An 18,319-nucleotide genomic window follows, 5' to 3' on the forward strand; every position below is an offset into this window, starting at 1 on the left:
CATTGCTACATTCTTACTGGCTGAGACTGAATACACACTGCAGCCATTTTAATCACACTTTCAGTGTAGCTGAAACAGTGCAGTCTCAAAATGGCTGATGAAATTGTCTCTGGAGCAGTTTAGCATGACTATGCTAATCAGAAAATCTGATACAGTCACATGTTACAGATTTAGAGGTAAGAGCAATTAAGTTTTTGTTTTTCATGGCTTAGTTCAGGATATATATACACACAAATATTAGACTATGAAGTAAAACTATTGAACAGAAGGTTTTTTGTTTCAGTTTTCAGCTTGTTAGGAAGAATTTTAGGGAGTTTGACTATTCCAGCAGGTTTGCAAAAGTCATTCGGTAAAGGATTGGGGTCAAAGGGTCACATTAATGTAAAATTATCACAAATATCTGTGATCATTTTTTGATATTCACATCAGCTGATTTAGAAAAAAAGTTATGCTATGTTAATCTTTGTATTCAGTTTTAAATATATTAAGATTATTTGTAATCATCCATAAAGGTTTGTAAAAGATATAACTATTTACAAACATAATTTTAAATTCATATCTGAAACAAAATAGAACAGTATATTTTTGAAATAGCATTTATCTACGATGCATTAATATACGATGTTAAAAAATTACATCTTAATTCAAGTCAATTCAATTTTTGTATTTGTTATTTTGTAAAATAATATTAGATTTTTTTTAAAAAAAAGTTTTCGGTGCTTATTCATTTGCCATAGGTTCATTTGCATAGAAATATTATGACCCACATTCCTATTTTGTTGTATCTTAGGCTTGCATGAAGCATTAATAGAAAGGTAAATTGATTGTGCAAAGTTTAAAAACAAGATATTAAGATAGAATCTCTGTTTAGTTTGATGTCTGCTGTCTTCATGGACATTTGCCATGGCCTTCCTCACTGAAATTTTTCAACTCAATGGTTTAGTGTATAGGCCTGGTATTCCAGGGTTGTCTTTTATGCAATGTGCTAACAGGCCTGCCCCTTCTAACATCTGAGACCAGATAAGTTCAGCAAAGTGCTGCCACCTACCGAAGGAAAAAAATTAGGTTGTTTCAATTTTTGATGTTCTTTTAGGAGGATATGTTGATATTGCTCCAGGACGCTGGATTACTAATTATTAATTATAAGATTGGCATTAACATATAAATCTCTATCAAAATAATTGTTGCCCATTAAATCATAATTTTGTACGCTATACATTTTTTATATCAGGCTTACTTAAAACAATTCCTTTTATTCAATTCTGCTTTACTGTAATTGAGTAGTAAATGTTACTGCTTATCTGAATACTAATAGTATTTTTAAAAAGACTAAGAAAATGCTGCTACTTTTGTGAAGAGAAAACAGACCACTGTGTACATACTTGGGGCAAAACATGCCTATACCTTTTCCAAGATGTGGTTGGGCTTGCACTTATCAGAATATCAGTGGGTGATAGTGCAAGAAGGATGTTTGTTTTCAAAAAGCAGTTCCATGAGGAGAGGCAATACCTCCACATTCATTATCATAGCAAGGAAATCAAACCATCCCTTCACTAACCAGTTAAAACTTATGGATATTACTATTTATTCATCCTTTAAAAATATCTAATTATTTAAGTGAGTAAGTTAAGTAAGTTAACAATATATGAATTATATATTTGAAGTCACATTTCCCAGTGTGCACTATTATATAAAATATATAATGAAGTTTCAATTTCAGTTTTGTTATTTAAGTGAGATTTTTATGTAAGTTAGAGTAGACATTTAGTTATCATTGCATGGGTTTTAAAGGGATAAATGATCTGGCAAATATAGTTATAGAAGCAAGCAGTAAAATGTTACTAATAAACATCTCTTACAAAATATATTTTTGTTAATTTTACATATTGACAATCTCTTCAATAATAAATTTTAAAGAGGATTTGCAAAATAGTCAATTTATAAAAAGAGAAAAAACACTTTCCTCATATATTTAATAAATTTTATTTGTATTCCACTGACATTTCTTTATGAAATATTTTTCAGATATTAGCTGTGTTTTACCGAAAATAACAAAAAAATATTTTTTCTTTCTTTATGCTGATGCCTAAATCTAGAATTTTCCATAATTACTGCAATGGAAGAAAGCAAATAATTATCAGAAAACAAGATAGAATTATTTTGCTTTGTACTTTTCCACTTTGTATAATGCTTTCTTTCTCACCAGTGTTTTGTAGTGTTTATTTAATTGTCACAAATACTCTAGCTTTTATTTACGATTTTTCTCATGATTTTAAAAGAATATAAAATAGACTTACTTTAAAAAGATTTAAAAAAAAATTTTCACTAGTTATTTTGTGGAATTAAAACAAGCAAAGTTTCTTTTGTAATTGGTCAAAAATCTATTATATCAACTTCGATTTCAATGTGAGATTTTAGCTTGTATTTAATTCTATTGGAAATAGTGGATTTCAAAAATGCATAGTTTCAAATACATTGTGCCTGTAGAAGTGGAAGATTGGCTACAATCCTGTCTAGACTTGTAACATTACCATTATTAGGTCAATTTCTTTTACTGTATGATTTTATGATTTTGCAATAAAAGATTTTATTACAACATACAAGTGGTAAAATAATTCAGTTTTTGATTTGTCAGTATAAAATGATGTACAGTACATCTTGACCATCATATACTTTCGATTTACAAATTGTTTTATAGTTGTAAATTAAATCTGGTGTTTACATTACTTCTCTTCCGTCTCCACCCCCAAAATTCAGCACGCTGACCTCAATGACATTGCAGATTGACCTTTCCAACAACCCAGCTTCTACTCTTATACAATCTTTTAATGAGACAAAATTATAAATTGCCTTTTCTCTTACTGCTTATAATTCCCAACTAGATAATTTATAATATGCAACACATTTGTAAGAAGCTCTCATCTGAAAACTAGGTTGCTTTGGAAAGCTCTCCTAATTTTTTCATTCTGAAATTTTCATTCTTGTTATTTGCTGCTTTAAAATATTTCTACTGATGCAATAAGAATTTAGAACAAATTATTGTTGGGTTACTCTTATAACAGTACACTAAATGACAGTTACTTTTGGACTCTTGATTTTTAAAACAATTCTGTGCCTTTTAAAAGTACCTTTTTAAAATACCTCATGGTTAAAAAAAACTGCAATGAATATGTGACTCAGTAAACACTGATCGTGAAATACTTTTTAGGATAAAGGAGTTAAAATGAGGCAAAATCAATTCTATTTTAAAGGTCAAATGCTACAGATGCAGCATTATCACTTTAATTGTGCAATTTATAAAAAATTAGGTTGCCAGTTTAACACATGGACGGATCTCCTTGCTTTCCTACTCATAAAGTTGACTTCTTGGTAGTTTTTAACATTCAGTTCCTGAAATTTGTTTCATTCTCAAGCTGCTTTTATCATCTACCCAGCCAATAATTTTAATAATTCCCTTAATATTTTAGGGAATATTTTAGTTTCCTAGAGGACAGAAAGTTTTTTAATTTTAGGCTTTGAACAACTATGGACATTTTCTATCATTATCATTTGATAACTATGAGTTATCAAAAATCACTGACTTTTTAAAAATGTGTATATGGAAGTGTTTTATATTGTCAGAAGAATTAATAGGTCACCAATAATTTCTGAGCTGTAGCTGGAGACCTTATAACTGATGCTAAGAGTAATTCAAATTAATAATACATCAAAATATGCATTCTAAGGTTTTACATCCCTTCAAAAGTCTGCCATAATTCAAGACTCTAAAATTCCCTTCCAGAATCTTATCTGATAATTGAGGTTTGATCATTATCATTTATTTGTATTAAACTAGCAGCCAGTTAGACATTCACAGATTCTAAAATTGGAGAACAGTTTTTCTGAAGTTAAAAACAAGACTCCATCATTGTTTATCTTAAAGCCTTTCTAGAAATCTTTTTATTCAAACTTCATTTCATTAGACTGGATTTTCCTTGTGATTATTTTCGAAATAATTTCTTTTAATTTCTTTATCAAGCACAGAATTCAGATTTTCAAAGGTTCTTTCCCCCCCAGTTTTATGCATGTCTATTTAAAGGCAAGTCCTGTAGATTTCAGTGGGTTTACTCTTTAGTGAATCAGTAATTATTACAATCTAGTCTCAGATAAACAAAGTATCTGTTATAAAATCACAATTTGCTAAAATGATTTATTTCAGATTCAGAAAACATTTTTAATGCAAGTATACATGTAAACCATTTTAAGGAAGGTTTCTACTCTTTAAATAATAGATCAATTTCACATTTTAAAAAAATGTGAAAGGTTTATTTTAAAGACAATGCTTAGCAATATTTAACCTTTTGTTGAGATAATGTTCTCCATTGTCACGAGCAAAGAATCCAAGGCATAGGTTTCTCTGCTCTTCTGATCGTAGGCTGAGTCAATCAACTCTATGGCCACGCCTCCTTAGGTTGTGCATGCCCAATTTTGACTCAATGTTTGATCAGGAAAGATATAGATAAGATAAGAAAGATAAGTTTTTAAAGAACTACTCAGGAAATAACAAAAACACCAGATTCTTAAATGTAAGGTCCTTTGTGACGTGTGAATGGCTGCTTCAGCTTTTGCCTATGAGTGCTTTTCAGCACGGCATTGGCTTTTATATTATGTGCAACCTACAGTTGATTGGTGTGCCTTCGAGGTTTCCCAGTGAAACTGCCGCAACTTAAATTGATCAAGCTGTGCTGCTTAGCAGACCTTGGTTTCTTGGCAACCTGAACACAAGATGACAGACGGCCTGGCATAATCACTAACCAGTAGTTGGATTTCCACTTCCGTGGCGTTTACAGGCACTCTGCTCTGGCATAGCAACTTTCATGCAACCCTAGGGTCATGGGCCCCAGCAAGACCTCTAGGATAGTAATGGGGAGCAGTCTCACTGCCCAGAAGGGATCTAGGCATACTAGCAAATGGCTGGGGCCACAGCAGCAGAGTTCCTTACAGAAAAAGCCTGCCTTGTCTCGTAGGACAAAAGGAGCAAGATGGTGGACCTCATGGGTCCAACGGCATCTGTGTCAAGTGGAGATGATCAGGGACCTCCTGTTCCCAGACTCCAAGTCTGCACAGTAATCCCAAAAGACTAAAATTAGCCGCTAAAGGATCAGTTGACAAATTAAAAACAAAAGCCATTTTCTCTTGAAGGATTACAAAGGCAGAGGAAAAGGATGTCCAAAGGCACCAAAGGGCTATTGACAAGGCCAGAGTCAAGAGGGAGGAGTCAAGGGGGGAAAGGAAACACTGAAGTGAAAAAGATTGAAATCTCCCATGATTACTCACATCAGCAGCTAAATCAGCCAATGGAGCTTAAACAGTATGTCACTTGCTCTCAAGCAGAACCACTAGATGTTGCGGGAGAACAATCTCAATTAGCCTTTTATGCTGAAAACAACGAGGTCTTCACAATTACACAGGCAAACTTTACAAAGAGATAAGCAGTGGGAGCCGCAAGCAAAGATTATAAGGGTGACACCAGAAGCCACCTTTATTCTCACAGCAGCTGAGCTGTGCCCATGGGAGAACCAGGGATCAGAATTGATGGACCAGATAAAGATTATGATATCTGTTGCCCTTACACAGGTCATCAGGGTTGGCCTACAAAAGGGGCATCAGGTGGGTCAATTTATAACACCACCACAACAAAGGGAATTGGAAACCTTTCTGAGGTCAGATTCAAATTTTTCATCCACGCAGAACGAGGCATCAATCACACAGGATGAGGATGAGAAAGAAGTGGAACTTTCAGAAGACGAAGGGTATAAATCTGATCCTCCAGTTTTTTCAGGTCTTTTTCACCCACCTCTTTAAAAATCTTTACTATTTAAGCCTAAAGCAGCCACATGTTTGGGAGCTGAAACTTAGACAATAGAGTCAGCATTGGACCCGATGGATCCAAATGAACTACTCTTTGCAAAACCAACCAAGGAAAGTGAGGAAATTTATTCAACTGAACTATACTGAGATGTAGTGCAAGGGCAGTGGGCCCAGCCAGTAGTATTCACTACACCATACAGAAAGAAAAAGAGGTTCTATAATGTGGCTCCTGACTTCTCAGAAGTACTGCAGCCACTAACTATAGATGCTCCAGTGACATCCCCGTCCATCATGTCTCCTGATGTAGAGGATGCCTTGAAGGCAGAAGATAAGAAATGGGTGGTCGAGGCATCTGCAGCCACTTCACTCTCTAACTGAGCATTGCTGATATGGCTATGCCAGATGTAAGAAAAGGTTACTTCTGGAGAGCCCCATTCACAACAGGATATCAACAAGCTGATAGCAGCATTAGAATTCTTGACGGATGCCACTTTGAATGCTACTAAGTACGCCACCAAGACCATTGCCACAGTAGTCACGGTTTGCCGCTTAACTGTGGCTTTGCCATTGGAAAGCAATTTAAAATATAAATGAAAGCTAAACACGGCTCCCTTCAAGGGAAGCAAGCTGTTTGGAGATGCCTTAGACCCCATCTTGGTGGAGACTAAGGACAGAGGCAAGATTCTATCTTCAGGGTTTAAAAGGATGGACCAACGTAATTCACCCAATTTCCAGAAGCAAATCATTTTGGTCTACACTACAGACATGGAATTCAGCACCCGCAATTCCAAGGATCGCACACCCATAGGCAAGTTAGACAGCCAAACAAATCCAGATTCAGAAGCAAGAAAAGTCAACAGTTCCAGGGCAAGTGCCCATATGCAGGCAGTTGCCCCTTTCGTTGTAATAAATGGTGATAGGACCAGCCCTCCCATCGGCGGGAGACTGAGGAACCTATTTGCCAATCAGTGGGAGTCTATCACCAAAGACATCCTTGATATTGAACACAATAAGACTAGATCTCACTCTCGAATTCCTCTCCACTTCTCTGAGCTTCTTCATAAGTTGCCCCATTTCAAGGGGCAAGGTGAAAAAAAAGCCTTATGGAATCAGCAATGCAACACTTTCTGGACATTCAGGTTATTCAACTGGTCCCAAAGGACCAACAGGGACAGGAGGTCTACTCCATCCTTTTTGTAGTACCAAAGATCTCAGGTGGGGTGGGATGGAGAGCAATCTTGGAACTGAAAACATTAAACAGACATTTAATTTGGAGAAAATTTAAGATGCAATCCCTCCAATCAATATTGGAGAGAATTTGAGAAGGAGACTTTTTAACATTCATAAACCTTACGGAAGCCTATTTACATGTTCCGATTCTTCTATTACTTCAGAGGTTCTGTGATGCCCGTATACAGGTGGTCATTATCAGTACAGGGCTCTGCCTATCCTCAGCACCCAGAACTTTCACCAAACTACTGGCAGCACAACTCAGGGCTATTCCAGTGCACGTTCAGTGTTACCTGGACAACATATTAACACAATCCTCTCCACACTGGGCAAAAGAGGACCTGATCACAAGCTGTATTCTACAAGATCACGGATTCTCAATGAACTTTGAAAAAAGTAATATGGTTCCTTCCAATCGACTCCTGCAGTTGAAAGCAGTCATAAATACCAAGGCATGTGAGGTGTCCCTGTCCCAGGAGTGACAATTCAGCATAAAGAACTTGGGTCAAATTCAAACAGACTGAATAGTGCCCTTGGTCCTTCTCTTGCAACTCCTGGGCAAAATGATATCCTGCATATTGATCGTACCTTGAGCACACCTTCCTTCCAGAACCTTACAATGGTTCCTCCTGCCTTACCAATGATCAGGCAGGAGCAACTTGAGGGTCAAGGTTCTAGCCCCAACAAAGATGCTACAATCTCTTCAGTGGTGCAGATTGCAGGCGATAACCAAGGAATGTGGGTTCAAGGAACCTGATCGTTTGACCATCAACACAGACACCAACCTCTTTGGCTGTGGTGGTCACTGCCAGTCCCAGATAGCGCAAGATCAATGGTTCTTGTGGACCACAAGAACAATATAAATTAGCTGGAACTCAGATCAAGCTACTTAGCCCTGAAATGATTCCAGGAGATGGTATTGGGCTGCCACATATTAATCCTGACTGAAAATGTCAAACTTCTCTTCTATCCCTTTATCATTCTTATATTCTCACATTGATTTATTTTATCCTATACTCTCTCTTCTATTCTTTCTCTAATTTTATTTCCTTGAAAGTGTCCCCTACTACCTTCATTGTATATTATTGTGTATTGGACATAAATAAATAAATAAAAATAAATGTGACCACCAAGGCCCACATCAGCCATCAAGGGAGCATCTGTTCCAGAACTCTCATGTGGGAGGCCGAAAGATTAGGCCTCTGGCCAGAGAGAAATCTCTCCATCAGAGCAGAACACATCTCAGGGACAATGAATGTAGAGGCAGACTGGCTCAGAAGAGCCATGGTCAATCATTCATAGTGGCACCTGCATCCAGGCCTGTTCAGGGAGCTGTCAAATAAGTTCGGACTTCCCAGGTTTTATTACAGATTACCAATGCCAGAGGCGGAAAGAATCAATGCACTTCACAGTCCGGGGGCCAGAGGCCTATGTAAGTCTTCCTTCCACTATCACTCATTCTGAGAATAATCAAAAAGGTATTAACAGAGAGAGCAGAGGTTTTACTCCTGGCTCTTCATTGTTCCAGACAGCCGTGGTACACAGATCGAATCACTCTGTCAGTATCTCAGTCTTGGAGGATATTTGGAGGATAATGTTTTAGTTTAGAAATATTCGACTTCTTTTATCATTGTATCTATTTTATTGTATTTTTATCACTGTTGTAAGCCGTCCTGAGTCCTTCAGGATTGGGCGGCATAAAAGTCGAATGAATAAATAAATAAATACTGCAGGACAAGATTTCCCTCACTCAAGGAGCTCTAGTTCACCCAGAGCCATAGTGGCTCCAACTGACCGTTTGGCATTTGAGCAGACAGTTTTGAGCCAGCACAATTACTGCAGTAAAGTCATTCAAGCAATCCAGGCCTCTGAGAGGCCTTCAACCAACAGGATTTATGACGTGACTTGAAGGACCTTCTGTAGCCGGTGTTCCAAAAAAAGGATTGATCTCACCAGGGTCTTAATACCCATGATCCTGGAATTCCCCCAGGAGGGATTGGACAAGGGTCTGTCCCCTAGTACCATATGCAGGCAGGTAGCCGTACTGGCATCGGCGTTATGCAGGAATCTAGAATCCCTGGCTAGGCATCAGATGGTGCACAGTTTCATCAGAGATGCAACTAACTTGAAATCTCTGGAAGTACACAGGTATCCCACTTGGGACCTATCTAAGGGACTAAAAGCACTCACTTTAGAACCATTCAAACCATTGAAATAGAGCAGACTAAGGTTCCTCACCTTCAATGTGGCATTCTTAGTGGCAATTACTTTGGCCAGACAAATATCCGAACTGACGGCTCTCTCCACAAGAGAAGGCATTTGCATATTCCACCCAAACAGTGTGGTCCTGCGGCTGGATCCCTCCTTTCCTCCCAAGGTGAATTCCTTGTTCCACAGGATGCAAGAATTAATCCTACCAGACTTCTACCCAAATCTACACACGCACTGGAGAAGAAATGGCATACCCTGGACATGAAGAGAGCCCTCCCTATATACATCATGAGGACAGCCTCTGTTACAAGGACAGAATCCATTTTTGTATCATTCCAACCATCCACACTGGTTATACCACAAGTTGATGGCTAAGGGCATGTATCACCAAAGCATATAAGAGTCAAGTCCTACCTCCACCCAGGCGAGTGATGGCCCATTCAACCAGAAGCGGAGCCACGATGACTGCATGGAATATACAGGCTTCTTTTGAGGAAATATGGTCTTCCCCATATCTATTCATAAGGTACCGCAAGCTGGACGCCTTTGGCAGGCGGATGTTTTAGAAGATGCATATAGATTGTGGACTCAGGATCGGACTGCTACCCACCCTTAGGAATGCCGGCTTTGGTTTGTCCCATGCCTTGGATTCTCTGCTCAATACAATGGAGAAGGGGCATTGATTTTACCTGATACGCTCCTTCGTAGTGTGCTAAGAGAATCCAAACCCACCTGGTGACCATCTGGTCTTGAGTCTGGTAATAAAGAGAATCGGCACTGAAAAAGAATGTCAATCAATATGCCTTCATCAAAACTGGTCATGCGCAGCATAAGGAAGTGTGGCCAAAGAGCCAATTGATTCAGCCTACGATCAGAAGAGCAGAGATACCCATGCCTTGGATTCTTTTCTTGGGACACTGAAAAGGAGCATATCAAGTAAGACCAACGTCCTTACACGGTTTGTGCTTTATTTATATAAAATCCAGCAAAGTGTGATACAACTTAATATATTCTTTTTCTTGGATTTACAGCATCACCCTACTTTTTTGGGTATTCCGAACAAAAGTATTTTCAATGGTTAGAGGTCATGCGTGAATGAACTAGGTATTTCTAGCCCATCAGCGATTTAGCTAAACTTGATAACTATCTTCCAGTATTTGGGGAGGGGAGCTGTCACAAAAAAAGAAGGTTTGGACTTATTCTTTAAGTTTGTTAAAAAGACATCCAACTTAGAAGTAAAGAGAAATTTTCTGACAAAACAATCAGAGGAACAGGCTGCCTCCTAGGGTTGTGGGTGCTCCATCACTGGAGGTATTCAAAAATGGACTGCACAACCATTTGACTGGGTTGGTATAACACTTCTGCTTTGAGCAAAGGGGTTGGATTAGAAAACGTCCGAGGTTCCTTTCAGCTCTATAATCTATGATTTAGGTTTGAAATATATGTTAATATTATACATATTTCTTAGGCAGGAGATATATACAGTATATAATGCATTTTATCCTGTTTTCACTGGTAGATTGTACATTTACTTAAATGAACATTTCTCCCTCCCACCTCACCCCCATGTTTCATATTATGCATTTAGTAGAGGTTTAATCTCGATCAACAGAAGTAAGGTAAAAAAATTCAATTCAATTCAATTTATTAGATTTGTATGCCGCCCCTCTCCGAAGACTCCAGATGCCAAAGTAGTGTAAAGATAGCAACTTAAAATTGAAATTCAGATACAATTAAAATTCAGCTCCAGTAGAAAATGCAGTAGCAACTTTAGTAAGCTTTAGTGATATTTGTTCACATTGCTGTTCTGGAATATAAAATTTAATTGGAGACAGGAATGGAAGAATGTCAAGCTTGTGGTCAGCCAGGAATTTCAACTCTGTTTTAAAAAAAAGTTTCCTGAGGGAACTAAGTTAACAGATCATCCTGAAAATGGAGAATTATTCATGTTTTAAGTCCTACTTAATTAAAATAGCCATGTTTTAAGTCATAATTAAAATAGCTGTGACTTTTATTTATAGTCCAATGCAAACTTGATATTAGATTTTAAAAGTTCCAAAGATTAAATAAAATATTTACAATAATTCCGTAAAAGAATAAAAATGAATACAGGACTGATTTATTTTATGCGATATGTACTACAAAGTCAAAACAACTTTAAACAAACAAGGGTTTGCCATTAATTATTTCTATTGTGTATGAAAGAGAATTTTGAAAAGATATATAAAATATATAGTCAATTATTTTATTATATATTGAAAATGTTGAATTTTTTTATTTTCATGGAGGCAACTTATGATTGAACTTTCAATTCTATTTAGAACTATTCATTCTTGAACATAAAACATAGTGAACATTTTCTAGCAGCATCTTACTGCAGTTACTTTTAGAAAATAGATGCTTGTTTTATCTACATTTCTACTGTCAGGCAGGCTGGCAGTAAAGAGTTTAGCCCATCTGGAATATCCAAGCATTTTTTGTTTTGTTTTGATGGAAGGGGAATAAAAGTAAATAATTAAAATAGATATCATTTGAAAAAAAGTAGCTATTAAAATAGTGCAAAAAAGTACAAAGTTTTAAATTTAAACTGCTAACTTTAGGTGTTGTTTCCTCTTGTGTTACAGTATGATTTTGTTTTCTGCTGTGGCATATTATAAGAGAGACATCACGTTGCACACATTTCTGTGGAGGCAACTGGTAACACTGCAGCAAGCATCGCCAATAATCTCACTCTAAAAGCTTTCTAGTGCAGCTGACATTTTAGACAGTATTTCAGAGCTAATACAATTCCTCTAGGAGCATTTGTTGTATAAATAAAAATCATGGCATTCATTTTTCCAAAAATGTAGATAGTTAAATGAAAAATTATGCATTAGGCAGGTTCAACAAACATGCAATATATCTTGCATATGTAAAGACAGACAAAGCCTCTTCTCAAAATGGCTGACTTAGAACTACTGCTTTGATAAATAAGCAGCTAAGCTGAGGAGGAAGTTCATTTGATGAATGTTAAGCTGACTCCAGGTAAGAAAAGTAATTTCATAATCTTTTAAAATATATTGATAAGATTTAATTATAGTTTCAAGATTTAAAAGTCTGATTAGGTTATATGGCAGTATATTTGAGGGTTTAGGATTGTTGGAGATAGCCAGAGATTATTTAACGGAGTAATTGACATAGATGTATTTCTGATGAGATTTGTGAGCATGTTTAATGATTCTCTGATAAAAAGAGTTTGGCTTTAGTTTTATCCCATATTTTTATCGCTAAATATAATTGCAGTTTCAAAATAAGTAACAGAAACAGTGATGGTTTTTTTTAGTTTTCATTTTGTTTTATGTCTGATAGTATTAAATATATATAATTAGATTTTCAGACATTATTTGAAAAAGTGATTTATTTCCTCCCATACCAGGCTAGATTGAAGAATCCTGTGAGATTGGAAATTTACTCTTAATATTCTAGCTCTCAAGTCTGCATTAGTACATTTTGGAACTACAGTGACACGTTTCTAATAGAATAAAATTTTAGTTTAAAACCAATAATCAGAATTTTAGGGGCTTTTTTTTGCCTCCGATTAAAAACACATCTGATTATATATGTAAGATAAGTAAATGAAAATCATCTTTAATTTTTTATCTTTCATATTGTACAAAATATTTGGCATAGCTTCTATAGCATTATCTTTTCAGTGTTGATATATATGTAAATGTGTAAACCGTTTGTTATTTCTAGTATTTAATTCTATCACATGTTTGGGAAATAGCATTCATTGAACAAGAATAATGATAGTGGCAGCATTGTAGAATAAATCTAAAAGTAATAGGAAAAGTTTAAAACTGCATGTGACCAAAGTGGCTGGAGCCTCAGGAACTTCGTGCAGGCATAATAAACAATCAGTGACTTTTGCTCTAATTGGTGTCCATTTCACAAACAAGAGTCTTGCACTCTATACCAAGGCCAATTCAGGACAGAAGAGCTTCATGCGCTTGCCTGATTTACTGCCTCCAGCAAAGATTCCCATAATGCCACACTTCTAAAAGTGACAGGACTTCTAGAGCAGCTCGCATCAAGAGCTACATGCTCCATCTGGTATCCTAGATCTCTACTGGGTACCTGTTGACATACCTTCTGCTTAGCTTCTAAGACACTCTCCACATTGGAAGTCACTATCATGGTAGATAAAGGCACAGCCACTGGGAAATCCAGTTCAAAAGCGCATTAAAAAGTGGCTGACAATGAAAAATGTGAGAGAAGGTCATAACCCCCTTAAACAATCTAAGGCCACAGATAGAAATGAGCACAGGAGAGACAAAGTGCTGACAAAGATATGTGCCAGGTCAGATCGAAGTAGCTCTTGCCCATCTTACTATGCAGCCTGAGCTATGCCAGAACAGCAAGGAACCTCTCCCCAGCGGAAACGGAGGAGCAGCTCTCCTTAGATGTTTAATTGTCAAATGTTGACCAGATAGATCTCTGAGGTCCAGTCCCCAACCATCAAGCAGCCAAGGATCAACACAGCAGCAAGACCAAGGTGGTGCCTGAGACTACCTTCACCCCATTTGCAGCAGGTATAACACCGGACACAGCGATGGAATCTGCTACACTAACAGATATTCAAGCCATGATAGTGATACCATCAAACAAGGTGTTGGTGCAGGCCTCCAACAATACCAATGCCCAGGCTCTATCTGACATCGGTCCTGGCTGCGGAACAAGATTTTAACCCATGTTTCAGGAGGATTATCCAGATTTTCCCAAGACACCAGAGCACTCCCTTTACAGTCATTCTCAGATTTCAGAGGAAGAAGGTCACCAAGAACTAGACCTGTCGGAAGATGAGGAGATGCAACCTGAACAACCAATCTTTATGTGGCTGTTCCAACCGGGCTGATTCACATCACTCCTCTTCAAGGCAGTCAAAGCTAGCCTTGGACATCAGGCAACTGATTCGCTGGCAGAACAGCCGTGTCCATCTGACCCCCTTTTCACTGAGACTATTGCCTGAGCGGTTGTAATTTCATTTTCAAAACGTTGCGTCAATGTAGTGCAGAGGCAGTGGTACTTGCTGGGCTCAGGGCCCAATCCATGAGCAGCTGACAAAATATTTTATAATGTCAGCCTGGATGCCTTGCACCCATCAGCAGCCATGACAGGTGAACCAGAGAAGCTTCTGAGGCCAGAGGACAGGAGAATGGAGGAGGCACTGCAGAAGTCCCATTAGGCAGTGACATGGGCAGTCAGGGCATCAACAACTGCTTTGTTCTGCACCTGAACCTCATTGATTTGGCTGCGTCAGCTATAAGATAGGATTCCAGTTGGATATCAGAGTACACCAGGACATAAGCTCCTAGTGGCAGCCCAATTTTCTGTGGATGCTACATTAAATGCAGCAAGATTCACTTTAAAAACCACCACGTTGTTGATAGTGGCCTGCTGCATTCTCTGCTCTGACAGTGGCAAGAGACACCGCTATAAATAATGCCTTGCCTCTTCCCCTTTTATGGGTCATCAACTGTTTGGAGAGGCCTGGACCCAATTTTAGGAGAGTCTAAAGGACAAAAGGAAAGTGCTCCCCAGCACCTTGAGGAAGGGTGGTTTCCGAACAACCTATTCTGACCCAGCTGGCAGACCAAGGGACACATCAAAATCAGTGTCCAACAAACTTTGTTTTACTATTAACAAACTGCTAATTAACTTTCTTAGCAGTCATGTTTTAAAGTCAGTGAAAATATAGATCAGTCTTTTCAGTGCAACAGCTGTTAATAATTCTTCTTAACAGCCAGCAATAGTTCAAACAAAAATAACAAGTTTGTCTGATAACAGGAGATAAGCCACTCAGTCTTACTGTTATTGGCAAAATGCCCAGAAGCAATTTGCAAGAAGCTGGAGGTTTTTCAAACAAGAGCCAGACAGGAGTTTACAAGACAAAGTCCAAACGGGAATGAACAGAGTTGTTTCCTGCAAATTGATTAATCCTTTCCCCCCTTAAATAGGCTATGGGAGTGGCCAATTAACCCCAAACTTTACTCCTGAGTAGTCTTTCTCAGGAGCCATTCCTGCCTTTTGGCAGCTCTGCGCATGCATTGAGAACAGGCTCCTCCTCTTCTTCCTCTGCATTCAAGGTAGCCTCTGGAGGTTCTGAATGTACTGGCTGAATCCCTGCCTCTGTCACCAAGTCTTCTCCAGCCTCCTCACTGTCCAACTCTGGCGCCAGCTGGTGGGCCACAACACAGCCCCTTATTTCGCCGGACCTCCTTTCCATCTGAGATGGATGCAGGATTTCCCAGGGCATCAAGTCAGTACGGGCACAGGCAGAAACAGTAGCCTGATAGACCCTCCAGAGGCAGGCAGTTCAAATGGCCCTTTCAGGGTGGAGGAGGCCGTTCCTTTCATTGTCCCAAATGATCACATATCCACATATCCCTTGGGGTCACCTGGTCCTTGTTGCCGACCGGTGGGCTGAAATTACATCAGAAGCTTGGTTCAGGGAGACTGAGGTCAGGCCTCTTCCTTTAATTCCTCTTCTCCCTTCCAAGATCTTTCAACCGCTTTCTAGTTTCCAACAGTCTTTCAAAGACTGCTCTCATGGAATCGACCATCAGGCACTTGCTGGAAATTCGAGCTATTCAGCAGGTGTCAAGAACCAACTGGGGCAGGGGTTCTACACTATCCTCTTTGTGATTCTGAAAACCTCAGGTGGGTGGAGAGCTATTCTTGACCCATAGCTCTGTTTGGAGAAAGGTGACTTTCCCTCCTTCCCAGCTCTGTTTGGGGAAAGAAGGCTTTCACCCCCTCCAGCCTCCATTTGGGGAAAGGAGGCTTTTCCCCATTCCAGCCCAGCGGCTCATCAACCAATGTCCTTCATTGTCTTAATTTGTGGAGATCTCCAGCCATCAGCTCCAGTGATCTTAGAAGCCGATGTCTTAGAAGAACTTGAACGATTAAAGATAAATAAGGCAATGGGTCCAGATGGCATCCACCCCAGAGTTCTTAAAGAACTCAGATCTGTCATTGCTACCCCCCTGACTGATTTGTTTAACCAATCCTTGTTAACAGGAGAAGTTCCTGAGGATTGGAGAATGGCCAGTGTTGTGCCTATTCACAAGAAGGGCAGTAGAGAAGAAGCTGGTAACTACAGGCCAGTTAGCTTGAGCCAAATCAGCATGGCTTTACTGAAGGCAAATCATGTCAGACTAATCTCATTGATTTCTTTGACTATGTCACAAAGGTGTTGGATGAAGGTGGTGCCGTGGATATTGCCTACCTGGACTTCAGCAAAGCCTTCAGCAAAGCCTTAAAGAGCTGATAGATAAATTAGTGAAGATTGGACTTAATCCCTGGATAGTTCAATGGATTTGCAGCTGGCTGAAGCGTAGACATCAGAGAGTTATTGTTAATGGCGAGTATTCTGAGCAGAGTCAGGTTACAAGCGGTGTGCCACAAGGATCTGTTCTGGGTCCTATTCTTTTTAATATATTTGTGAGTGACATAGGGGAAGGTTTGGCAGGGAAGGTTTGCCTATTTGCCGATGACTCTAAAGTGTGCAATAGGGTTGATATTCCTGGAGGCGTCTGTAATATGGTAAATGATTTAGCTTTACTAGATAAATGGTCTAAGCAATGGAAACTGCAGTTTAATGTTTCCAAATGTAAAATAATGCACTTGGGGAAAAGGAATCCTCAATCTGAGTATTGTATTGGCAGTTCAGTGTTGGCAAATACTTCAAAAGAAAAGGATTTAGGGGTAGTGATTTCTGACAGTCTCAAAATGGGTGAACAGTGCAGTCAGGCGGTAGGGAAAGCAAGTAGGATGCTTGGCTGAATAGCTAGAGGTACAACAAGCAGGAAGAGGGAGATTATGATCCCACTATATAGAATGCTGGTGAGACCACATTTGGAATACTGTGTTCAGTTCTGGAGACCTCACCTACAAAAAGATATTGACAAAATTGAACGGGTCCAAAGACGGGCTACAAGAATGGTGGAAGGTCTTAAGCATAAAACGTATCAGGAAAGACTTAATGAACTCAATCTGTACAGTCTGGAGGACAGAAGGAAAAGGGGGGACATGATCGAAACATTTAAATATATTAAAGGGTTAAATAAGGTCCAGGAGGGAAGTGTTTTTAATAGGAAAGTGAACACAAGAACAAGGGGACACAATCTGAAGTTAGTTGGGGGAAAGATCAAAAGCAACATGAGAAAATATTATTTTACTGAAAGAGTAGTAGATCCTTGGAACAAACTTCCAGCAGATGTGGTGGATAGATCCACAGTAACTGAATTTAAACATGCCTGGGATAAACATATATCCATCCTAGGATAAAATACAGAAAGTAGTGTAAGGGCAGACTGGATGGACCATGAGGTCTTTTTCTGCCGTCAGACTTCTATGTTTCTATGTTTCTATCTCAAGTGGATGTCTCTTTCAAGCGGTTCACAGGCTGGTGGTCAGCACAGATGCCAGTCTGTTCGGTTAGGGAGCAATATCCCAGTTGTCCATGGTCCAGGGCCCCTGTACCCCAGCCAAAAGTTGATGCATCACCAATTGGCTGTACTCAACCTGGCCCTATGTTGCCTACGACATTTGACATCCAGCAAGCACATTTTAGTCTCACAGACAATATTGTGAAAGCACATATAAACAGGCAAGGGGGCACCACATTATGATCCCTCATGCAGGAAACAAGAGATTGGGGGTGTGGGTAGAATGATGACCCCTGTCCATCTTGGTGGATCACATCTCTGTGGGTCTAACGTGCAGGCGGGCTGGCTTAGCCAAATGGCCATTGAGTGATGTCTGCACTTGACCATCTTTCGAGACTTAATAAGCTTCTTCGGTCACCTGGAGGTCAACCTCTTTGCCACGTGGAGAATGCTCAGTTGCCAAAATTTTACACCAGATTCCAGGTGCAGAGGGGGTCAACACTCTTTGCTGCAAGTGGCCCTCAGATTTCCTGCACACCTTCCCTCCACTCCCTCTTCTTGCGAAGGTAATCAGGAAGATCCTGGAGGAAAAGGTGGAG

General features: G+C 39.0%; 1 protein-coding gene across 3 annotated transcripts in view; it reads left to right on the top strand.

Moving 5' to 3' along the window:
• Positions 1–18,319, top strand: part of ATF7IP (activating transcription factor 7 interacting protein) — a 104,120-nt gene that overhangs the window by 13,953 nt on the left and 71,848 nt on the right. The gene's annotated exons all lie outside the window — the stretch shown is intronic.

Source organism: Erythrolamprus reginae, chromosome 6 (assembly GCF_031021105.1).
Source record: "Erythrolamprus reginae isolate rEryReg1 chromosome 6, rEryReg1.hap1, whole genome shotgun sequence".
NCBI classification, from domain to species: Eukaryota; Metazoa; Chordata; class Lepidosauria; order Squamata; family Dipsadidae; genus Erythrolamprus; species Erythrolamprus reginae.